The 26,052-nt window shown below is 36.7% G+C and overlaps 2 long non-coding RNA genes across 2 annotated transcripts in view; both read right to left on the bottom strand.

The window, feature by feature from the left end:
- Positions 1-19,288, bottom strand: part of LOC118681677 (uncharacterized) — a 37,567-nt gene extending 18,279 nt beyond the window's left edge. Inside the window, exon 1 of the long non-coding RNA XR_011397323.1 lies at positions 18,750-19,288. This is a non-coding gene — a long non-coding RNA (uncharacterized lncRNA). The remainder of the gene's footprint in view (positions 1-18,749) is intronic.
- A 3,102-nt stretch (positions 19,289-22,390) lies between these two features.
- On the bottom strand, positions 22,391-26,043 carry LOC138858167 (uncharacterized). The gene is made up of 2 exons (XR_011397390.1): positions 23,313-26,043; positions 22,391-23,222 (listed from the first exon to the last, which is right to left on the bottom strand). It is a non-coding gene; the product is annotated as an uncharacterized lncRNA (long non-coding RNA).
- Positions 26,044-26,052: the final 9 nt, after the last annotated feature.

Below are 26,052 nucleotides of genomic sequence, written 5' to 3'. Positions count from 1 at the left end.
CAATAAATATGTAAGTATGTACACAATGCAAATACAATTATTAACTGCATTGAGGTGAATGATTTCTAATGCTTGCCCTTGAATATTAGGCTAATAAGTAGAGAACAAGAAATAGCAAAAATATATAGAACATATGACCTTATAACGCAGTGGTTCTCAATCGGCGACCTAACATCCCGGCCCCGTTGAAAGGCATTTCAAACAGGTAGAAGGGCTAGCTTGTGATTTGGTCACCGAATGATTCTTTTCGTTGTTCGAATGTCCACCACACGCACTTTAGAGTCCTTTCCTGGAATACAGTTTATAACTCTTCCAATATGCCATTTTTGTGGTGGTAAGTTGTCTTCATGGATGATAACCATTGAGTTGTTGTTGATGTTTGGTCGCTCTGTAAACCACTTTGATCGTACTTGAAGTTCGTTGATGTATTAATTTGACCATCTGTTCCAAAACATCTGTTTAATGCTTGTGACCTGATTCCATCATTGTACGTTGCTGATGTTAGCTGACAATCTCCGCTCTGGGAGTGCCCTAAGTGAACTACCAATAATAAAATGCCCCGGAGTTAATATTTCATAATCATTTGGATCCGATGACATTGGTGTTATTGGACGAGAATTTAATACAGCTTCTATCTCAACCAGGACTATTGTTAGTTCCTCAGCTGTGAGTCTTGCATTTTTGATGGTGCGGTTGAGGTGACCCTTAGCCGATTTGACTGCTGCCCCCCAAAAACCGCCGAAATGAGGTGCTCTTGGAGGAATAAAATTGAAATTTATAAGTTCATTAGCACAATATTTTATAATTGCATCTTTGTTTTCGGTTTTAAATAAAAATGACTTTAATTCAGCTAGTTTGTTGCAAGCATCCATAAAATTTGTTGTGTTATCGCAAAAGATGTCAAAAGGTAGACCTTTTCTTCCAATCATGTGCTTCAATGACGCTAAGAAAGCGTCCGTGGATAGATCCGATACTAGTTCGATGTGAACCGCCTTTGTCGCTAGACAAACGAAGATCCCAATGTTCGCTTTATAAGGTGTTTTGCCTCGAATGCCCATTACTTGGTCCACGATCTGACGATACGTCTTGCTAAATCGCGCGCATTGACTATCCAAATCTGAAGTCTTATCAGTGCTACCAGTGCCTTTGGTCCTGCTTGGTAGTGTTTCCGATGTGGATGACGAACGTAATGCACAACAAATTCGCATTTGTTTGGCAACAGCATTAGGTGTTTCCTTTCTTCTGGACTATCTGCTGATTTCAATCGACCTCCAACTTTGAGTATTTGAAATCCTTCGATATACTCGAGAAAAGGATTTAAATAACGTAACCGGCCATTTATCGTAAGCTCTTTCTGTAAAAGATGAATTTCATTAGCGAAATGTATGTGTTGAATATTCCAAATTATGCAAAGAAAGGCGTGATGTAACTCTTGTGGTGAAAGTGTTAATGAGTCATTAAGATTAGCTCCATGTCGAAATTTATTGATGAAGCGGAACATCCAAGCTATTAATCGAAGGCTGCTGGTGTAGTTACTCCGCTGATTCATAATTTCCAAAATGTAATTGGTGCTAACAATTGTATTAAATGCTGATTTTCGTTTCTCCCTATCGACAACTTCCATGTCGATATCATCGCAGCTGTTCTTTTGACATTTATCAGAGTTTTCGTATAGAAACTTTGGTCCGGTGTACCATATTGAATTAACAAGTTCCTTTACAGTACATCCTCTAGAGGCAACATCCGCGGTTACAATGTCCCCAATGGGCGCCTTTGGTCGAAAGTGTTGCAGAATGCATCTTAAGCCAATGTTATACTATTTGTGAGTCTGTCCAAAGAAAAATGATAAACGAATTGTTAGAAATTATTGGTTTAATTTTTGCTAAAAGACGAGCAAGAAGAAGAGCGCCGCAAAGTTCTAATTTGGATAACGATTGTTTTTTGGTGAGTGCCACTCTGTACTTCGCAGTGAGTAGGCGAATGGTAGTAGTAGTGCCACAACGCGAGTATATATTGCGCAGCCATATGCACGAATCGATGCGTCACAAAATTCATGTATCTGAAGAGATTCCACATCTGTCGAAAAATAGTGCCTCGGCACTTTAATTTGTGAAAGATCCGATAAGCAGTTAAGAAATTTTTTCCAAGCAAATTCGATGTTCTGTGGCACACATTCATCCCAATCCAACTTTAGTAGCCATATTTCTTGCAACAAAATTTTTGATGTTATAATATCAGGAACTGAAAGTCCAAGTGGGTCGTAAAGTGATGATGCAACAGAAAGGATGGAACGTTTTGTAAGTCGACCAGTCAGTGCTAGTTTTGCTTCAAATGAAAAAATAAAACAATCAAGATTTTGGTTCCATTTTAATCCAAGTGTACTAGTGATGGATGTATCTACGGTTAGATCCTTTATAGAATCGTCTTCTCTGAATTGATGATAATTGGAATGCCACTTTGTTAATTTAAACTGTCCTAATTCTAACAGTTGTATTACCTCTCGCTTTATCTGTGCAAGTTCGGTTAGAGTATCAGCACCACAGAGTAGGTCGTCTACGCAGAATGATAACTTCACGATTTTTGCGCCAATTGTAAATTGTTCTGAATGCTGTTCAGCTAGATATAACAAACTCCGTATAGCAAGATATGGTGCAGCAGTCATTCCATACATTACAGTATTTAGTTGATACGTGCGAATATCTTCAGTTAGTGAACTCCTCCACAGAATATACTGGAACTTTCGATCATCTTCGTGCATTACTACTTGGCGATACATCTTGACTATGTCGGCAGTGAGTGCAAACCTGTGGAATTAAAAACGAATAATAAGAAGAAAAAGTTCGCATTGAATTGTAGGGACAACCATCTGAATATCGTTTAATGATTTTTGGGATGTGGTTCGACAGGAAGTGTCAAATACAACTCGAAGCTTTGTTGTTGAACTTGTTGGTTTTAGCACACAATGATGTGGTATAGGTATAGTAATGCGGTTCGCTAATAAATTCAACGTAGTGTGCTTTCAATTGTGGTGATTTGGCTAATCGACGTTCTTGTGCATTAAATCGTCTCAATGTCGTAGTATATGACTCGCCCAAACATGTCGGATCATCCTTGAAAGGTAATTCAACTATTCGGCCGTAAGGTCTTTTTGACACAGTTTAATTGTATATGTGATCGCAACTCTGTTGTTCACGAGTCCAAGCCTCTGGTATGGTAGTGATTTCTTCCAATTTCCACAACTTTTCCAATTTGGCATCTAAAGATTCATTGGCTATAAATAAACAAGATGGTTTGGATATGTTGTTACTGCCCGTCTTATAACGTCCCGAAACAATCCAGCCTAAGAGTGTTTTTTGCAAGATTGGTAAATAAGATCCAAGATTGATTTGTCCTACAGATAGAAGACTGAAGAACGTTTCTGTACCCAGCAACATGTCGATTTTCTTTGATATATAAAATTCATCATCGGCGAGCGCTATATTGTATGGAATATTCCATGTTGAAATATTGATTTCAGGATCTGGTTGATAAGCAATGTGCGATGTAATACAAAAAGTCAATGGAAGTTCGAAACCAGTGACTTGCGACTTGATATTAGTTGAGGTTTTGAATTTAATATTTGTTGACGATGAACCGATGCTTTGAATCTGTATGTTTTGCTTACTTCTTGGCAGAAGCAACTTTTGCGAAAAATCATCTGTGATAAAATTTACCTGTGAACAGGAATCTAGCAGTGCTGTACCCAATCTGTAGCTCCCCGATGCATCACGAACGAAAATTTTTGCTGTTGCAAGGATGACGTTATCCAACGATGAATTATTCCTGTGTGTATGCGCGACTGCCTCTTGTGTTGTAAATACCTGAGTAGATGTTTGTTGGACTGGAGTAGAACCGCGGTGGAGGAAACTGTGGTGTTGTCGTGCACAAACCTTACACCTGTGTGATGATGGACAATTGGCTACTCTATGTCCCTTTGATAGGCAATTGATGCAAAGTCCAATTTTCTTTGCATTTTCGAAACGTTGAATAATGTTTAGTGACTTAAAGCGTTCGCAATTAAAAACCTGATGGTTGTTACTGGAACAGAAAGTACAAGTTATGTTGGAGCAGGAAAATGTATAGCCTCGTGGTTGATTCCTTGATTTCGAAGAGGAGTATTTGTTAGCACCTTGAATTGACGGGGTACTAACATACGTGTTGTCCAGTGATTCCAGATATTGACAGTGTCTTTCCAAAACTGCGATGCAATTCTCCCATGACGGCAGCGTTCTAAAATCTAGCGACTCCTTCCACTTTTTGTTGGTCTGCTCATCAGACTTCTGCAAAATTAAATGAATAAGCATAGCTTGCGATATTTGGCTGTCGGTACCTAGCGATATCAAGGAACCATAAATAGCTGAAGCTTTATCAATTAAACTTCTTAGCTGAATGCCATTTGGTTTCATAACTGCTGGTAAATCAAATAACGAATTTATTCCTTCCAAAAAAATTAGTGTTTTGTTATCATACCGTACCTTCAACCGTTCTAACGCGTTCGGATAGTTTTCATTTGTCACTTGAAACGCATTTACAGTTTCTAAGGCTTGACCGTGGAGACAATTTCGCAAATGGTTGAATTTTTCAATATTAGTTGAATTGAATTCACGATCAATTATTTGCTTGAACGAGGTGATAAAATTTTGATAATTTGAAAACTTGCCATCGAACGTAGAAAGCTTAAGTGGTGGAAGTTTTGAGCTTGATTGTACCACGCAAGTTGTGTCTGAAAGTGAAACTTTGTTATCTTCTGCCAGTTGCGATTGGTTAACCAATTTAGTTGTGATGTAAAGTTCTTCCAGGTCAGCACGTCCACCATCATCAGCATCCAATCTTTTGATGTCAGTTTGAATTGAGAGAATCTGCTTAAAATATGACTCCAGGATGCCCAAACGGCATTTGTATTCCGCAGCTGAAAGAGCCTTTCCACCTGGTCGCAAGCTGGCGTCGACGATATTTTTAATGCGCGTAATATTTTTCTTGGTGCTGGCGCGTTGTTGTCTTAGCTCGGCCAAAGACATTGCAGAACAGGATCTTGTATATGCTTTATAGAGGCTTCAAAATTATTTAAAATAATAATACTTCTACTTCTAGTAAGTAGTTAAGCAATAAGTGATTAGTTAATTTCACCGCAAAATTTTTAAATCAGGTTATACTTATGTATGGGTATGCAACGAACATGCGAATATGAGCTACAATGGTAACGAAGAGACTAAGAGGCGGCAAACTGGTGTGCTGTGCTTTGTGCGAGCAATGCTGGTGACTCCAATGGTAAAGATGTCCAATGGGGACGATAATGGCCAACGATAATATCCAATGACGATAATGTCCAACGATGCAGTCTAATACTGACCACACTCCGAAATGATGTGCGAAAGAACAAAAAACTTACTCGTGCCCCACGTTGGGCGCCAAAAAATTTAGGGCTACAAAGCTTTTTTTGTAGCCGCGCAAATATCGAAAAAGCAAAATATTTAAGCGAAGTTGTAACAGCGATAAAATACAAAGAGCCGAGTAATGATGCTATGTGTGGTCAGCTATTAGACTAACTTTATACGCAAAATTCTTCTTAAATAATATGCTAAGCAATATTGCAATAACGTTCAATACATAATTTCCGCTAAGTACATAGTTTCGTTTTCTATTAGTGCATATATACATAAGTATGTAAGTTATATGAAAACAGTTCATAAAAGGAGAATAACCCAAGTACATACTTTACTCTATTGCTCCTTCGTATATAATGTAGTTATTAACAAAAGAGAAATATAAAAAAATGAGAACGCAGCATTGCTAGAGGCTGCTTACATATTAAGCTTAGTTCATGTTAAATGGGACTAGCTAATGTGCACAAACAAATATTCATATAATTGCGTGGACGAAAACATAGCGGTAGCATAAGTGTACAAAGCAAGCGCAAGCAAGCAATAAATATGTAAGTATGTACACAATTCAAATACAATTATTAACTGCATTGAGGTGAATGATTTCTAATGCTTGCACTTGAATATTAGGCCAATAAGTAGAGAACAAGAAATAGCAAAAATATATAGAACATATGACCTTATAATGCAGTGGTTCTCAATCGGCGACCTAACATCCCGGCCCCGTTGAAAGGCATTTCAAACAGGTAGAAGGGCTAGCTTGTGAATTGGTCACCGAATGATTCTTTTCGTTGTTCGAATGTCCACCACACGCACTTTAGAGTCCTTTCCTGGAATACAGTTTATAACTCTTCCAATATGCCATTTTTGTGGTGGTAAGTTGTCTTCATGGATGATAACCATTGAGTTGTTGTTGATGTTTGGTCGCTCTGTAAACCACTTTGATCGTACTTGAAGTTCGTTGATGTATTAATTTGACCACCTGTTCCAAAACATCTGTTTAATGCTTGTGACCTGATTCCATCGTTGTACGTTGCTGATGTTAGCTGACAATCTCCGCTCTGGGAGTGCCCTAAGTGAACTACCAATAATAAAATGCCCCGGAGTTAATATTTCATAATCATTTGGATCCGATGACATTGGTGTTATTGGACGAGAATTTAATACAGCTTCTATCTCAACCAGGACTATTGTTAGTTCCTCAGCTGTGAGTCTTGCATTTTTGATGGTGCGGTTGAGGTGACCCTTAGCCGATTTGACTGCTGCCCCCCAAAAACCGCCGAAATGAGGTGCTCTTGGAGGAATAAAATTGAAATTTATAAGTTCATTAGCACAATATTTTATAATTGCATCTTTGTTTTCGGTTTTAAATAAAAATGACTTTAATTCAGCTAGTTTGTTGCAAGCATCCACAAAATTTGTTGTGTTATCGCAAAAGATGTCAAAAGGTAGACCTTTTCTTCCAATCATGTGCTTCAATGACGCTAAGAAAGCGTCCGTGGATAGATCCGATACTAGTTCGATGTGAACCGCCTTTGTCGCTAGACAAACGAAGATCCCAATGTTCGCTTTATAAGGTGTTTTGCCTCGAATGCCCATTACTTGGTCCACGATCTGACGATACGTCTTGCTAAATCGCGCGCATTGACTATCCAAATCTGAAGTCTTATCAGTGCTACCAGTGCCTTTGGTCCTGCTTGGTAGTGTTTCCGATGTGGATGACGAACGTAATGCACAACAAATTCGCATTTGTTTGGCAACAGCATTAGGTGTTTCCTTTCTTCTGGACTATCTGCTGATTTCAATCGACCTCCAACTTTGAGTATTTGAAATCCTTCGATATACTCGAGAAAAGGATTTAAATAACGTAACCGGCCATTTATCGTAAGCTCTTTCTGTAAAAGATGAATTTCATTAGCGAAATGTATGTGTTGAATATTCCAAATTATGCAAAGAAAGGCGTGATGTAACTCTTGTGGTGAAAGTGTTAATGAGTCATTAAGATTAGCTCCATGTCGAAATTTATTGATGAAGCGGAACATCCAAGCTATTAATCGAAGGCTGCTGGTGTAGTTACTCCGCTGATTCATAATTTCCAAAATGTAATTGGTGCTAACAATTGTATTAAATGCTGATTTTCGTTTCTCCCTATCGACAACTTCCATGTCGATATCATCGCAGCTGTTCTTTTGACATTTATCAGAGTTTTCGTATAGAAACTTTGGTCCGGTGTACCATATTGAATTAACAAGTTCCTTTACAGTACATCCTCTAGAGGCAACATCCGCGGTTACAATGTCCCCAATGGGCGCCTTTGGTCGAAAGTGTTGCAGAATGCATCTTAAGCCAATGTTATACTATTTGTGAGTCTGTCCAAAGAAAAATGATAAACGAATTGTTAGAAATTATTGGTTTAATTTTTGCTAAAAGACGAGCAAGAAGAAGAGCGCCGCAAAGTTCTAATTTGGATGACGATTGTTTTTTGGTGAGTGCCACTCTGGACTTCGCAGTGAGTAGGCGAATGGTAGTAGTAGTGCCACAACGCGAGTATATATTGCGCAGCCATATGCACGAATCGATGCGTCACAAAATTCATGTATCTGAAGAGATTCCACATCTGTCGAAAAATAGTGCCTCGGCACTTTAATTTGTGAAAGATCCGATAAGCAGTTAAGAAATTTTTTCCAAGCAAATTCGATGTTCTGTGGCACACATTCATCCCAATCCAACTTTAGTAGCCATATTTCTTGCAACAAAATTTTTGATGTTATAATATCAGGAACTAAAAGTCCAAGTGGGTCGTAAAGTGATGATGCAACAGAAAGGATGGAACGTTTTGTAAGTCGACCAGTCAGTGCTAGTTTTGCTTCAAATGAAAAAAACAACCAATCAAGATTTTGGTTCCATTTTAATCCAAGTGTACTAGTGATGGATGTATCTACGTTTAGATCCTTTATAGAGTCGTCTTCTCTGAATTGATGATAATTGGAATGCCACTTTGTTAATTTAAACTGTCCTAATTCTAACAGTTGTATTACCTCTCGCTTTATCTGTGCAAGTTCCGTTAGAGTATCAGCACCACAGAGTAGGTCGTCTACGCAGAATGATAACTTCACGATTTTTGCGCCAATTGTAAATTGTTCTGAATGCTGTTCAGCTAGATATAACAAACTCCGTATAGCAAGATATGGTGCAGCAGTCATTCCATACGTTACAGTATTTAGTTGATACGTGCGAATATCTTCAGTTAGTGAACTCCTCCACAGAATATACTGGAACTTTCGATCATCTTCGTGCATTAATACTTGGCGATACATCTTGACTATGTCGGCAGTGAGTGCAAACCTGTGGAATTAAAAACGAATAATAAGAAGAAAAAGTTCGCATTGAATTGTAGGGACAACCATCTGAATATCGTTTAATGATTTTTGGGATGTGGTTCGACAGGAAGTGTCAAATACAACTCGAAGCTTTGTTGTTGAACTTGTTGGTTTTAGCACACAATGATGTGGTATAGGTATAGTAATGCGGTTCGCTAATAAATTCAACGTAGTGTGCTTTCAATTGTGGTGATTTGGCTAATCGACGTTCTTGTGCATTAAATCGTCTCAATGTCGTAGTATATGACTCGCCCAAACATGTCGGATCATCCTTGAAAGGTAATTCAACTATTCTGCCGTAAGGTCTTTTTGACACAGTTTAATTGTATATGTGATCGCAACTCTGTTGTTCACGAGTCCAAGCCTCTGGTATGGTAGTGATTTCTTCCAATTTCCACAACTTTTCCAATTTGGCATCTAAAGATTCATTGGCTATAAATAAACAAGATGGTTTGGATATGTTGTTACTGCCCGTCTTATAACGTCCCGAAACAATCCAGCCTAAGAGTGTTTTTTGCAAGATTGGTAAATAAGATCCAAGATTGATTTGTCCTACAGATAGAAGACTGAAGAACGTTTCTGTACCCAGCAACATGTCGATTTTCTTTGATATATAAAATTCATCATCGGTGAGCGCTATATTGTATGGAATATTCCATGTTGAAATATTGATTTCAGGATCTGGTTGATAAGCAATGTGCGATGTAATACAAAAAGTCAATGGAAGTTCGAAACCAGTGACTTGCGACTTGATATTAGTTGAGGTTTTGAATTTAATATTTGTTGACGATGAACCGATGCTTTGAATCTGTATGTTTTGCTTACTTCTTGGCAGAAGCAACTTTTGCGAAAAATCATCTGTGATAAAATTTACCTGTGAACAGGAATCTAGCAGTGCTGTACCCAATCTGTAGCTCCCCGATGCATCACGAACGAAAATTTTTGCTGTTGCAAGGATGACGTTATCCAACGATGAATTATTCCTGTGTGTATGCGCGATTGCCTCTTGTGTTGTAAATACCTGAGTAGATGTTTGTTGGACTGGAGTAGAACCGCGGTGGAGGAAACTGTGGTGTTGTCGTGCACAAACCTTACACCTGTGTGATGATGGACAATTGGCTACTCTATGTCCCTTTGATAGGCAATTGATGCAAAGTCCAATTTTCTTTGCATTTTCGAAACGTTGAATAATGTTTAGTGACTTAAAGCGTTCGCAATTAAAAACCTGATGGTTGTTACTGGAACAGAAAGTACAAGTTATGTTGGAGCAGGAAAATGTATAGCCTCGTGGTTGATTCCTTGATTTCGAAGAGGAGTATTTGTTAGCACCTTGAATTGACGGGGTACTAACATACGTGTTGTCCAGTGATTCCAGATATTGACAGTGTCTTTCCAAAACTGCGATGCAATTCTCCCATGACGGCAGCGTTCTAAAATCTAGCGACTCCTTCCACTTTTTGTTGGTCTGCTCATCAGACTTCTGCAAAATTAAATGAATAAGCATAGCTTGCGATATTTGGCTGTCGGTACCTAGCGATATCAAGGAACCATAAATAGCTGAAGCTTTATCAATTAAACTTCTTAGCTGAATGCCATTTGGTTTCATAACTGCTGGTAAATCAAATAACGAATTTATTCCTTCCAAAAATATTAGTGTTTTGTTATCATACCGTACCTTCAACCGTTCTAACGCGTTCGGATAGTTTTCATTTGTCACTTGAAACGCATTTACAGTTTCTAAGGCTTGACCGTGGAGACAATTTCGCAAATGGTTGAATTTTTCAATATTAGTTGAATTGAATTCACGATCAATTATTTGCTTGAACGAGGTGATAAAATTTTGATAATTTGAAAACTTGCCATCGAACGTAGAAAGCTTAAGTGGTGGAAGTTTTGAGCTTGATTGTACCACGCAAGTTGTGGCTGAAAGTGAAACTTTGTTATCTTCTGCCAGTTGCGATTGGTTAACCAATTTAGTTGTGATGTAAAGTTCTTCCAGGTCAGCACGTCCACCATCATCAGCATCCAATCTTTTGATGTCAGTTTGAATTGAGAGAATCTGCTTAAAATATGACTCCAGGATGCCCAAACGGCATTTGTATTCCGCAGCTGAAAGAGCCTTTCCACCTGGTCGCAAGCTGGCGTCGACGATATTTTTAATGCGCGTGATATTTTTCTTGGTGCTGGCGCGTTGTTGTCTTAGCTCGGCCAAAGACATTGCAGAACAGGATCTTGTATATGCTTTATAGAGGCTTCAAAATTATTTAAAATAATAATACTTCTACTTCTAGTAAGTAGTTAAGCAATAAGTGATTAGTTAATTTCACCGCAAAATTTTTAAATCAGGTTATACTTATGTATGGGTATGCAACGAACATGCGAATATGAGCTACAATGGTAACGAAGAGACTAAGAGGCGGCAAACTGGTGTGCTGTGCTTTGTGCGAGCAATGCTGGTGACTCCAATGGTAAAGATGTCCAATGGGGACGATAATGGCCAACGATAATATCCAATGACGATAATGTCCAACGATGCAGTCTAATACTGACCACACTCCGAAATGATGTGCGAAAGAACAAAAACTTACTCGTGCCCCACGTTGGGCGCCAAAAAATTTAGGGCTACAAAGCTTTTTTGTAGCCGCGCAAATATCGAAAAAGCAAAATATTTAAGCGAAGTTGTAACAGCGATAAAATACAAAGGGCCGAGTAATGATGCTATGTGTGGTCAGCTATTAGACTAACTTTATTCGCAAAATTCTTCTTAAATAATATGCTAAGCAATATTGCAATAACGTTCAATACATAATTTCCGCTAAGTACATAGTTTCGTTTTCTATTAGTGCATATATACATAAGTATGTAAGTTATATAAAAACAGTTCATAAAAGGAGAATAACCCAAGTACATACTTTACTCTATTGCTCCTTCGTATATAATGCAGTTATTAACAAAAGAGAAATATAAAAAAATGAGAACGCAGCATTGCAAGAGGCTGCTTACATATTAAGCTTAGTACATGTTAAATGGGACTAGCTAATGTGCACAAACAAATATTCATATAATTGCGTGGACGAAAACATAGCGGTAGCATAAGTGTACAAAGTAAGCGCGAGCAAGCAATAAATATGTAAGTATGTACACAATGCAAATACAATTATTAACTGCATTGAGGTGAATGATTTCTAATGCTTGCCCTTGAATATTAGGCTAATAAGTAGAGAACAAGAAATAGCAAAAATATATAGAACATATGACCAGTGGTTCTCAATCGGCAACCCAACAGGCTCTATACAGCAGTTGTCAGACCAATCATGACATACGGTATATTGGTATGGTGGGCAATAATGGATAGGAAATACGCGGTGAGGCGTATGGAAAGTATACAAAGAGCAGCCAGTATATGCATTAGTGGAGCTCTTAGAATAACGCCTAGCCAGGAACTGAACGTCATTCTACATTTATTGCCAACAGACCTGTTCTGTAAGCAAGTGGCAGCAAAGTCTGCCTCTTCTCCTCCTAGTCTCAGACTAAGGGAATCCTCCCAACTAGTCGCCTGCAACAAGGGGCATTCTAGGATACTTAGATCGTCCCCGTTTCTACCTAAAACCACGGATTTCTGCTATCCAATAGAATTGAAGCTAAATTCCGTCCACAATATTGCCTTCCCCACCAGAGAGGAGTGGGAAAGGGACGAGGTGGAGAGGAATCCAGGAATTAGCATCTACACGGATGGATCCAAACTAGAAAATCAAGTGGGAGATGGTGTCTTCTCCTCAACTTTACACCAAACTCGCCTTCCGCTTACCAGACCACTGCAGTGTTTCCCAGGCGGAGATCACAGCAATCAAAGAAAGCCTTGTTGTATTGACAAAAAGTGTGCTCACAACAAGGAGCATATATATTTATACGGATAGCCAAGCGGCCTTGAAATTACTCAAGTCTCCTATGGTCTCATAAAAGAAAGTGAAATAATGTGTTGATCTATTAGAGGATCTACCATCCTACTTCACGATAATTCTGCAATGGGTTCCAGGGCATAGTTATATCCTTGGTAACTGCGAAGCAGATGAACTAGGCAAGACAGGCACCGAGTTACAATTAACCCCTGAAAGAAGAGAGAAGAGGGCATTTTTATGCCCCTGGCAACTTGCAAACACTTAATCAGCGAGCATGCTATAAATATAGCAGAGTCTCGGTGGAGACAATCAATAACCTGCTCAACCAGCAGACTAACGTGGCAGAAATGGAGCGTGAGTCGTACAAACCGACTATTAAAATTCAAAAGGAATGATATAAGAACTCTGATTGGGGTACTAACCGGTCACTGTCTAATAGGTAGACATGCCAGCAGGCTAGGTGTACCTTACAACGACTATTAGAAGCTGCCAAGAAGTAGAAGAAGAGGAGACAGTAAAACATCTATACAGGAAAAGAACCACAACTATCGGTCGTGGATTTCTTGACGACGTATCAGAAGTTGCTAATATAAAATTATTTATACTGATGAGCTTCATCAGGAGCACAGGTTGGTTCAGAGAGGAGACGATAGAGTGAGGGAACATTAGTCCCGGTGGTATCACAATGGACCTCCTATAGGCCTAGGTGCGTCGTTAGACAGCCACTCTACCTACCTACCCCTATTTGGTTCTGTTCCTGTTCCTGTTGCTGATACTGTTGATGTTGTTGTTGCTGTTGCTGTTATTGTTTCCACTGTTGATGTTTTTGTCGTTATTGTTGTTTTTGTTGCTGTTGTTAATGGTATTGTTGCTTCTGCTGCTATAGTTTCCGCTGTACTTGTATTTATGTTAGGTTTTCGTTGTGTCTCTTTATTGTTATTATTTTTTAATTAAGCTTTTTAAATTGCTGCAAAATCACTTGATTTTTGGCTGTTGTAGTTTTTTTTTGTTTTTTTGTATTTTTTGTTAATTGTCCCTTTTTCGACTTTATGTTTTATTTTTCAACTTTTTTGCTTCACTTTGCTGTCAATTATTTAATTGATTTTATAATATATTTATCCTATGGTAATCACGTTGTTCACATACTCTTGGTAAGTAAGTTGGTGTAAGTTGTACAACCGAGTATATAGTTTTGTTGTCAATTATTTAGCTATCGTATGTTTTTCCTCGTCGCCAGTTTTGTTATTAGTTAGGATGATACTCTTGTATCGATCCTGGATGACTGATATTGGACTAAATAAAAGAAACAAGCTTCTTTGCTCAGATCTTCATTTAGACTTTTTATTTTTTGTTTGGTATTTCTTATATTCTAATTTGCTGTGCACGCAGGTACTTATATGTATGTTTACTTATCCCTAGGCATCCTATCAAATTACATTCATCCTAGAACTGATAAAATGGGACATGTGCACGTAGGCACTTGTACATATGTTAGTTTATCTCTAGGTATCAGATTACATGCATCTTAAAACTAATAGGCACTTGTACATATGTTTAGTTAGTGTTGGGAGTGTATGTCAATATGTGACTATATCCCAACAGTTACAACTGTTAAATTCTTACAATTATCGCAAGCTGGAGTTTTATATTTCTTCTTCATCTCGCTCGTAATAATTGTATAAACCTACAAATAACAAAGGAATCAACTGTCAAATATTGCTCCGTTTGCGTTTGCCTACTATTTGCCCAAGTGTTACCTATTTGAGAGTTACCTAAAGAGGAAGAATATGTGTGGTCTTCATAATATTAGGGCTTAAAGGATTTATTCAGGGTATCAACTTCAAACAAATTAGTGTTTGAAGTCGAGATAGTTCTAATTGGAGAAGAGCTAAGATGTATCTTCACTGCCTAATTCTATAATGACCAAAACGGGGGTCAATTACACTTCGTACTTATCCACTACAACCTATGCCCTATCTATTGTAACTGCAGGTGGTAAAATTCTTAAATTAAGAAACAAACACATGCTTTAGGCACGCAAATTAATATTTATATTATTTTATAAACAAAAAAAACTTACATTAATTAACCTAGTAAACTAACAACTTAATATAAAACTGACAAGGAAATTTCAAATATAGTAAATTTTTGACACATGTCAGTTAATGTCAATATAGTCACCTACTCACCAATCACTCACACAAACATAAACATGTGGGTTAACGTAACTAAAGTTACAAAGCTATCACATGCAACGTAATTTGATAACAACCTTGTATCTGTTCAATTCAACTGCCAGACGTTTCTTCAGCAATATTACTGGCATACCTAACTAAAAGTGTTTAGCGGCGCGATTTTTACCGCACAGCGTTAACGCCCTCGCGCCATCCCTAAATGCAGCGGCAACCTTACGTCAAATTTTCACTTATATTATAAAATTTGTTCAACAGAAATTAAATGCAAAACGAATTAATCTAATATATGAAATTCTCGTGTTACGGTGTTTGTTGCCAAACTCCTTCGAAGTGGTTGTACCAACTTTGATGGAATTTGGTATGCTTATTGGGTAGGTCTGAGAATCGGCCAACATCTATTTTTGTATACCCCTAAATGTTTTCTTTTTAGGACAAAATTTTTTGTTTTTATCAGTTATCCCCGCCAGGTGTCTTCCGTTATCACTTCTGCAAACATTACGAAATGGATGAAATCGAAGCCGGCTTCTTTTTTCTCGCTTTCTATGCAGATCTCGTCCATGTTATTTATACGTAGCACAGTTTTGAACCGAATGCAAAGTACGACGAAATTTGACAATTCGACATCGAAGAATAATGTTATAAACTTTGCTTAGTGTACTATTTTCTACACATACGATTATACTCGTTCAAAACCGAAATTCACATACGTAGCATAGTTTCGAACCGAATGCAAAGTACGACGAAATTTGAAAATTCGACAACGAAGAATAATGTTATAAAGAGAGACGAAAAAAAAAAAAAACGTAGTCTTTTTGCGTATTTGAAAATTTCTTTTAATTGAGTTTACGTGCAAAATATTGCAAATGTCCACTTCAATTCAATTGTACAATGTCACTGTCAAGTTTATTCAGAACCTTATTATGATTTCACAGCATTTTTGATCATAATTCAATGGTATTTCGGGAAAAATCTCGTCTCACAAGCGAACATGTGGCCGACGCCGTTGATGCCATATGATTTAGTTGATGCCATATGATTTAGTTCTGTATCTTGAAAACGTCCAATGCCTATTTTCACGAACGAAATCGTGCTATAATAATTGGGTATTGTATATACAGTCAATCCAAGGCAGACTGAGTGTTTTTATCTACGAATTATGTTGGTTAATGTCACCGGTCCATTGCCATTTCAAAATATACGTAAAGGTATGGATAACCGCATCAAACGTATAAAGATGCATGTATTGCACTGGGATTACTAGAAGATGATGGCATTTTTCCTGATCCGAGCAAAAAGGTTGTGGGAATATCATAAAAATTCGATGACTGACGATATATTGTATCGGTATAATGTTCCACTACTAAATGATGAACAAAAATTAACTTACGACCGCATACTGTTTCCGACGCTCTGTTACTCCTTTCAGGTGATTTCCAAGACTTTCAACATACGCTAATGATATCAATGCTTCATAAAATCACAACTGATAGTGAACATGTGCGTTCATATGCTTCAAGATCCATCTGTCAAAACTTTCTCAAAACAACTCTTAAATATTGTCAATAGAAAAGTTGCTGTACGTGATAATACTGGATGCATAAAATTACCGACCGATTTCATATACAACAGTTGTTGCCATGGGGCTTGGTTCATACAAATCTATCGACGCCAAGGAAACTAAATTATCCAATCGACTTTTTGAATTCATTGGATATGCAGGGCATGGGTTGAATCTCCGGTTATTTTGCTTCATAATTTGAACCCACTACGGCTTTGCAATGGCACAAAATTAGTAATAAAAAAATTAATTAAAAACATTATCGAAGCTGACACCGCATCAGCAAATCGGCAATATAAACTAATGGCTAACGACGTGACTAGAACAGACTTCGGTTTAGTTTAATGTTAAGTAAAATTTTGTAATTAGTCTTTAGGTAAATTTGAACTAATAAAAACGGAGCACACAAGTCCACTTATTTTTAAAAATAATTATTAACAATGGAAAACTTAACTTGTATGCAATGAATGTTATACATAATCATAAATTCAAAATCATTTTGTACGATTATTGCAAATTAATTCAAAATGGTTAAACTAGACTACCCATAATTCTTTTCCGTTTAAACTTAAAATATATACATACATACGTATGTACTTCATCCAAGAAAAAATGTAAAAAATATACTATCTTTTTAACCAATTTTATATCTAATACCATGTTCTGACCGAAACTTAATTACAAGATTTCGCCTGTTGAGTATATTATCTCACTAATCTACTGGATTTAGCAAGCTCTCGCCATATAAAAATGACACTTGTTAATCTCGTCACCGAGGAGAATCTCCCGGTGCTACTCTGATTTAGCGTCATCTGCTTGTCAGTAGTAGTCATTTTTCACATTATCACCCGATTTAGACACATTAACAGTTTTAAAGTGAAAAAAACCAAATAAAATATATGAATATGTGAATTTATTGCCACAATAATTCGAAATTTATTTATTAAAATATATATGCAAGTGCTATGCAAGGTCTCTTCCAAGAATATGAAAGACATGACGCCGACAAATTGTTCCGTTATCGTGTCTGGCGTCATTTCGTAGGAACCAGTAAAAATCATATCACAAAAGTATGTATGCAGTTCACAAATTTATGTTTTCGAGTAGTCTTTTTGTGATTTATTTGCGAGAAAAACCATCAAAATTGTTTAGTTGTGTACATGCAAACCTTTTTTAAAGTTATAAATTGAATTTCAATTAAAGTTTTTTGGTATTTTGATCATGGCTCCTCGAGGCAAAGAACTTTCACAATATATGAAGGATTTAATAATAAAATTGTACAAAGATAATAAAATCCAACGCCAAATTGCAAAAGACGTTAATAAAAGCAACGCCACAATCCAAAAAATTAATGAAAAATTTAAAAGCGAAGGTATTACCAAGAATCAACCAAGAACTGGGCGCCCGAAAATTTTCACGGAGCAGGAACGCAGAATAATTGTGCGAAAGGTACAGAAAAACCCCAAAACAAGTGCCCTTAAAATACAGGGGGAAGTTAAAAAAGAAACTGGCAAGACTTCTAACCCCCAAACCATTCGTCGTTACTGCTGGTTTCCACGGTCGAAACATCCGTAAAAAGCCAATCGTAAATAGTACAAACAGAAAGAAAAGAATTGAATTTGTAAAAATGCACGAAACCAAAGACCAAAACTTTTAAAATACCGTTACGAGAGTAAATTTAACATATCTGGTTCCGACGGACGTGAAAAAGTATGGATAAAAGTAAATTCAGAGCTCGATACTCAAAACATGACCGGCACAGTTAAACATGGTGATGGTTCAATTATGGTGTGGGGTTGTATGGCGGCTTCTGGTGTGGGAAATCTGGTTCTGATTGACAGAATAATGGATAAACTATTTATCTCAACATTTTGCAGGATAATTTGAAGCAAAGTGCATTAAAATTGGGGCTTGAGCGATCATTTCTCATGTCTTCCAACAAGACAATGATCCCAAGCATACAGCTCACGTTGTCAGAGAATGGCTGCTGTATAACACACCAAAGCAACTAAAAACACCACCTCAATCGCCAGATTTGAATGTTATTGAACATTTATGGGAACATCTTGACAGGCAAATAAGGAAACATGAAATAAAGGGCAAAGATGACTTAAAGAAAGCACTCATGGAGGAATGGGGAAAGATTCCAACTTCTGTGACTCAGAACCTGGTAAACTCTATGCCATCGCGGTTAAAAGCTGTCAAAAAGAATAAAGGCTATCCAACGAAATATTAAAAGTTTAGTATAACTGCAAAATTTGCTCTTAAATTCGGTTTTTGATTGAATGCATACTTACTTTTGTGATGTGATTTTAAGACTTTTTGTAGATGAAGCCGATCTGGCTAATCAATAATTATTTCTCTATAATTTTTTGTTGTAAATATGAAGATAAGACTTTGAAGAATGAATAAAATTGTATTTTTTTTGTATTGTTACTTTTGAATTTTTTTTTGTTTGTACCATGGAGAAATCATCGCTGCATACTGATTTTAGTGATACACTGTATTAATCATTTTAACTAACTTTATGTCTTATACTATGTTCGCACCGACACAAAATTCGTGTTTTCATAGACAAGAGGTTTTCACGCGAAAACTTAAGTTTTCATCCATACAAAATCTGTCAAACGAAAACACAGTTTTTCGCTGAAAGCCCCTTGAAAACTTACATTCCACTCATTATAATCGGTAACTGCTCTAGTTTAATCGATATTATTAATAGACATATTTTGCCAGCCCTAAATGTCAGTTGAAAATTTGTTTACATTCCATAATTGGCATAAACGTACCCTACAAGAAACTTCTGATGGGTTCACCAATACACTCACATTTGATATGTTAGTACTGTTAATTTACATTTGCATTTTTAAATGCAGAACTATCCACTGATTGGAGAAAGACGTACGCAGAGCTATTGAGAGGAGGAGATGGCATCAAGTGAAAATTTATTTTTATATTTTCATATTTTATTATATTTTTTGTTGCATTTCTTTTTATATTTAAGTATATTATTATAACTAATTTTGATTAAAAGTTTGAAATTTATTAAAGAAATAAAATTTATATTATCTACTGCGCAAAAGAATTTTGCACTTCTGATAGCGTTTCAGTCATAACTGACAATTTTCAGCTATGACGGATTTATGGTCAGCAATGACTCAGAAAAAACAAAACAAACAAACAAAAAGAAAACAAGGATCTTACGAATATGATAGAAACTTTGTTCTGCGCGCTGACAAAATTTTTTCAGCTATGACTGTCATATTACCCATCAGATGACCGTCACTGTTCTTGTAGGGTACATAACAAATGTAAACAAATGATGTAGATGTGTGAACTGTCAATGAAAACTCATCGAAAACACACAATGTCGGTCAGAACGACTTTGGTTCCACAATCCATAAATTGTGTTTTCAAGAGGATTTCAATTCGGTGCGAACAGAGTATTAAGAGTTCTCAAAACACACTTAATTACAAAACACATTAAAATGAAAGTAAAAATATTTGAAATGAACTTGCATTATACACAAATAATTGTGTGAAACTTTGTGGCGAGCACGAATGCCAGAAAAAATCAGAATCGACGATAAACTGCTAGATCTAACTAGATAGCGAAATTTGTAGTGGGCAGAATGTTCGAGAAGCGAAGCTTTGTACACAATCTACTATATAAGGGCTGCTGGATTGTGCAGCAAAAACAGTTCTTATTAGAGTGTTGCCGTGTAAAGAGCAATTGAGCTATAAGCAATAAATTTTAAACTCGAATAACGAGTAATTTGTGTTAAGTTGTTGAATTAGAAATTAAGATAAGTGTATATCCATTAAATTATGATTTTCATTTAGCAATCAAGTGATCGAACTCAAGTGTGAGTTACAAGGTAGACGAATTATCGAGAAATCCGTTACGATGGTGTCAGAAGTGGGACTGTCAAATATTTGTAAATGGCCAAGATGCAAGATGTATATCAGCACAGGTGTCCTCACAGTTGAAAGAGCAGGATGCAGGAGCTTTCTACAGAGATTGAGAGGTTAGCTCACTTAACTTAAGTACACAAAACCTTGGAGTTCATCTAGGACACGAAAATTCAGACCTTCGTTAATGGAATACGAGATAACACTACCCGCTTCGCTGCGTTAGCATGTCCAAATCTAACGTTTGCGGAAACAGTTTAGTATGCTTTGACACAGGAAGCTGGATCTCTGCTTAGCAATCGAACACAGAAAGATCATTAAGTATGGTGTGATTAAATGCTTCAACTACGGAAATGTGGTCATATTACACGCAATTGTAACCAGTCCAATTCAGTTGGACGTAAACGCAAAGCTCAGGAAGATCAAGCAAGTGTCAAATCCAACAAATTGTTAAACTAAAGCCGAAAAGAGCACGGACTGGCTCCCGCAAACAAATGCCCTGTAATCTCCATTAGCAGGAATACGAGTAACGTTACCGCTAGTGGATGAGTAGATGGCAAAAAACGTATACTGACTGTGGATACGGGCGCGTCACATTTCATAATTCCATGTGAACTGGTTAATAAAGATGTATGACCATTAGCTGGGGCAAAGTTGCGGCCTCCCGTCTCTTATATATCCGGAAAAATTTTTCAATCAAAAATTTCTGACTGGAGAATTTTATCAATATAAAAATATCTCAACCACAAAAATGTCTTATGAGACAAATTTATCAAGAATATTTACACACATTAGGATAAATTAAAATATTTATACACAACCTAATGCTTGTGATACTTGAACATACATTTACTGACACAATCATAATAATATAAATAAACAATATTAAAATTCTAAATTATGCGGGAGACCGCGCAAATAATCCGTCGGCGGACGGACGTTATAATCATTAACAAAATTTAAAATACGTCGATTGTGACGCATGTAAGCAGCTTTCGGTTTTTTCGGTTGATCACCATGAACATAGTGTTCCAATCGCACATCAACAAGGGCTTGCTCATCACGCAAAAATTCAATGAACTTCCACACATATTCATATGAGCAGCTTGCGCCCGAACATTAAAACTTCCATGTCAGCCTTCGATTGGAATATTTGTACCATGGTCACCGTCCGGCCACGACGATTGATACTACCAATCCATGTAGTCTCGAAATAATCGAGCAGCTCCTGCAACTCTTCAGCATTTTCCTTAAAGAACGTAGTTGTCATTAACTCATCATACACGGCTACAAGAGCATACAACATTCTCAACTGCAATCCAAAGTCACCATCTCCGACATATCGAGCATGTAATCCACATCCCTGTGCTCTCCTCCATTGACTCTTTCCAAAATGAAAAAAATACCCAAGCATTTGTAACAACAAAAATATCCTGGGCAGCCTTTATGAAAGCCAACCCGTAATCCGTCGTAATAATTTTAGGTTCAATTCAGGATTGATGGTCTTCAATTTCGACAATATACTACGGTATAGTTGCTTCGATTTTCCAGACAAGAATGTAAATGGAAAAATTATGCCTCGCGTACATGAAATATTCCGTCGGCAAACCAAGTATCTGATGCCTGAAGATAACTCAAATTACGCTCAGTTGTAAAAATAATATATCTTCCACGGCGATAATTAAGCAACTCACGTGAATCACATACCAAGAATTCCGCTCCAAGCCTAACGACACGCATCGGAAATTATTAATTCATTAATTGATACAGTATTAGCAGGAATTATCTCATTATCAGCCCTTATACCAGACACTGTACGGAACATGTTCGAACTATTACCAAGTACACCGACAGCAGACGTTGAGGCGGTGCTAACTGCAGCTCCAACAATGCTCCTTGATAGCTCTCTCGTTACTTTTGCAGTTTCGATTTTGGCAGACTCAGGGGCATGTTTGTGGTCAAATTCTTGTAAAGTGTGTTTTTTTTAGAGGTATAGAACTTTAAATTGCAATAAAACAACGATGGATTATTCGATTGATATAAATTTTATTTATCCGAAAGATAATATTGTGGCGTTACATTTTAAATATGATTTCTGGCATATGACCGCCACGGCTGGCTCGGATGTAGTCCAATCTGGACGTCCAAATTTTGATGAACTTTTCCAACATTTGTGGCCGTATATCGGCAATAACACGCGAATGTTGTATTCCAAATGGTTAAGCGTTTGTGGCTTATGTGCATAGACCAATGACTGTACATTAACCCCACAGAAGTAGTCTAGCGGTGTTAAATTACAAGATCTTGGAGGCCAATTTACAGGTCCAAAACGTGAAATTAAGCGGCCACCAAACGTGTCTTTCAATAAATCGATTGTGGCACGAGCTGTGTGACATGTTGCCCCGTCTTGTTGGAACCACAGCTCCTGGACATCATGGTTGTTTAATTCAGAAATGAAAAAGTTAGGCTCTATACCGATCACCATTGTCTGTAACGTTCTGGCCATCTTCGTTTTTGAATAAGTACGGACCAATAATTCCACCAGCCCATAGAGCGCTCCAAACAGTCAGTTTTTCTGGATGTAACGGCGTTTCGACATACACTTGAGGATTAGCTTCACTCCAAATGCGGCAGTTTTATTTGTTGACGTAGCCATTCAACCAGAAGTGCGCTTCATCACATCATACGATAAAATGAACGTAATGCGCGATACGTATTCCGCACAGAACCATTATTTTCGAAATAAAATTGCACTATTTGCAAGCGTTATTCAGGCGTGGGTTTATTCATGATGAATTGCCAAACCATACTAAGAATAAATCACTTGACAGCTGTTAAATCGGTCGCCATCTTGAACACTAATGACAAATAAAATATCATCAAAAATTTATCAACAAATTAGACAAATAATGTAAGGTAACATTATCTATAATGAAACAAATACTTACCAAGACGTTGTATAACACTGACCAAGGCACGTTCCCTTCGTATAATAAATACACTGCCAAATAAGTATCACCATCGCGATAATAACTATACATAAAACCGTTTTCGCAAAGGGAGTTCTTTCCTTTGTGATTAATTATAAAATGGAGAGGCATTTTATTATTAAACAACGTGGCAACAGTTACAATCACAACACATCAGCAATGCCTCGAAATATCAAATTACTCATTAAATGTAAACTAACAGGTGAAAATTATAGGAGCGAAATTCACAAAAGTGAAAGGAATAAAGCATAGAGTCGAGAAAATATAGAAAATAAATATACACAAATAAACTACAGTATATAGGTATATTGAACGATTTAACAGCTGTAATATTGATTGATGAAAATGTGAGATATAATATATTTACGAGAAATCTTTGCATAACAAATTATTGGTGAGAAGGTTTGGCGTGAGAAATTATTGCATGAGAAAAAATAGACGTCCACCCAAGTTGCGTACAGGAAGAACCAAAGTTGTGAAACATTTTATTAACACAGGTGAGGCAAGACCAATCCGCCAGGCTTCTCGGAAGCAAAACGTGAAGTTGTAAGCCAGACCATACGGGAAATGAGCGAAAGCGGCAAAATCGAACCATCAGCGAGTCCATGAAGTTCACCTGTAGTACTTGCGAAGAAGAAAGATGGCAGCATGAGATTCTGTGTGGACCATAGGAGGTTGAATGATGTAACGAGGAAAGACACTTATCCACTGACTAGAAGCGATGACACGCTGCAGACGATTTATCGAGAAACCCGTTACAATATTATGGACCCAATAGTCCTGAGTAGTAATTGTTTAGTTATGCTTTATTTTAGCACCAAGTTTTATTAGCTGTCTTCGATTCGCCCTTTCTCTGCTCGCTATTTCTCAGCAGCTCTAGTAAAAAAAAAATAAAAGGAAACGAAACAACAAAGATATCGAGTTGAACTCGAACAAGAGAGTATGCGGATACCTCATTAAAGTGGTATATCCGCTATCTTCAAAGCTATCAAGTTTTGTTTTGTATATCTTAGATCAGTTTTACTATTGATAAAGGCTACAAATTTCTTTTTATTCCTTGATTTAAAATCGTAAGACTTAAAATCAATTACAATAGTTTAAAGAAACCCAAAATAAGAGGTTACTAAAACGTTTTTTGTCACGAAAAAAGTATTTCTCCACCCATGTTCAAAAAAATAGTAATAGCACCAACAGTCACCGCCCAAATCAAATCAAATTTGTCAAAAGTTATGCCCGTAGTTGCAACGCAGAAATCAGTTTTCATTTCACCAATGTTGCCATTTTTCAATTTGTATACACGATTTTTCACACATTTAGTTTTTTAGTTATAATTTTTCATAATGTAAAAGCTCAAAACTAAAATCCAGCGATTAAAAATAGTATACCTATTTATAAATAAGTGTATTCGACAGTGATTTTGAGAAATTTTAAGAATATTTCAAATAAATTCAAGTTAATTTTTTAATTACTACAAAATATCGAGATAGGCAACCCTGCGTTGCAAAAGATTGCTCTCTCACTCTTTGCTCACTCGTTTCTATGGAAAAAATCAAATTTTCGCGGATATCCCACCGTACAGTCTGTTTAGGCGGTGGTCAGTTGTGGTCAATGAACAATTATTTACATTGCGCTCTTATAAGATAGGCCGTATCAGCTGATTCGGTCCACGGTATTGCGTCGGTGACTGTTTGTGCCATAACACAATTGCCCATACGTCAGAAGACATGTTAGAGCAGAGTTGCACCACACGTTTTTGTTTAAGCGTCCGGTATAGTTTGTTCTATTCACTGGAGAGTAACGCTCAGCGAATCGAATACAGCTATTATATCTGTTAATGCTATCACAATCCTGTAAAAACAGTGTAAATATTTTTGTGCTATCATATTTAGTGAATGTATAATATCTTTTTCTTACGATACTGTCAGATTTAATAACTTTAATTTTATTCTCATCTATATTGATTTTATCCGATCGGCATTTTGAGCTTATAAAATTCTTCGCGTTACCAAATAGTGTACTTTTATTGGAATGTACGTTTTAGTTGCCAATAATTGGCCAAATTCCTTATTTGTATTAAAATTTAGTACATTTATTTTCATGATAGTATTTTCACCTCATCTGATGCAATTCTTGTAGTTAGTGCTATTTTTGTTGCTACTATTTTTAAAGAATTACGCATTTATTTTGCAAATTAATGCATTTAATATAGTAATGTTCCTATTACAAGTTTATAAAATTACTAGTTGACCCGACAAACATTGTATTGTCATATATGTATGTTATTTTTAAGAAATGTTTTTTAAACAAATATTTTTTAGGAAAGCTTTTTACAAATAGCTAAGTCTTTGGAGGACGTAATTATAATTAAAATAGGCATGAAGAGTTGTAGACAATTCAAGTATACTATATCTAAATTATTACAGCAATTAAAATTTTTTTAATAAAATAAAATATTGTGTTGCGTCAACTCGTTGTTTGTGGGAGAGAAACCAATGACTAGCGACAAAGCCTACGTAATTCGTAGTTAAAATGAAGATATGCAATAATAATGTTTTATAGGCAAGTTGCAAATATGTATAATGCTGGTCTTCTAGTGTTGTGCGTGTGACCGGAATGGGCAATACGAAAAACAAAAGTTATTGCAAATGAAGAAAGAAGTAAGTGTGTACACTGGTACTCAGACACTTTTTTGGATATA

This window comes from Bactrocera oleae, chromosome X (assembly GCF_042242935.1).
Source record: "Bactrocera oleae isolate idBacOlea1 chromosome X, idBacOlea1, whole genome shotgun sequence".
In the NCBI taxonomy this organism is placed as follows: Eukaryota; Metazoa; Arthropoda; class Insecta; order Diptera; family Tephritidae; genus Bactrocera; species Bactrocera oleae.
The sequence above is the reverse complement of the archived record's forward strand: the minus strand, read 5'-3'. Positions and strand labels throughout refer to the sequence as shown.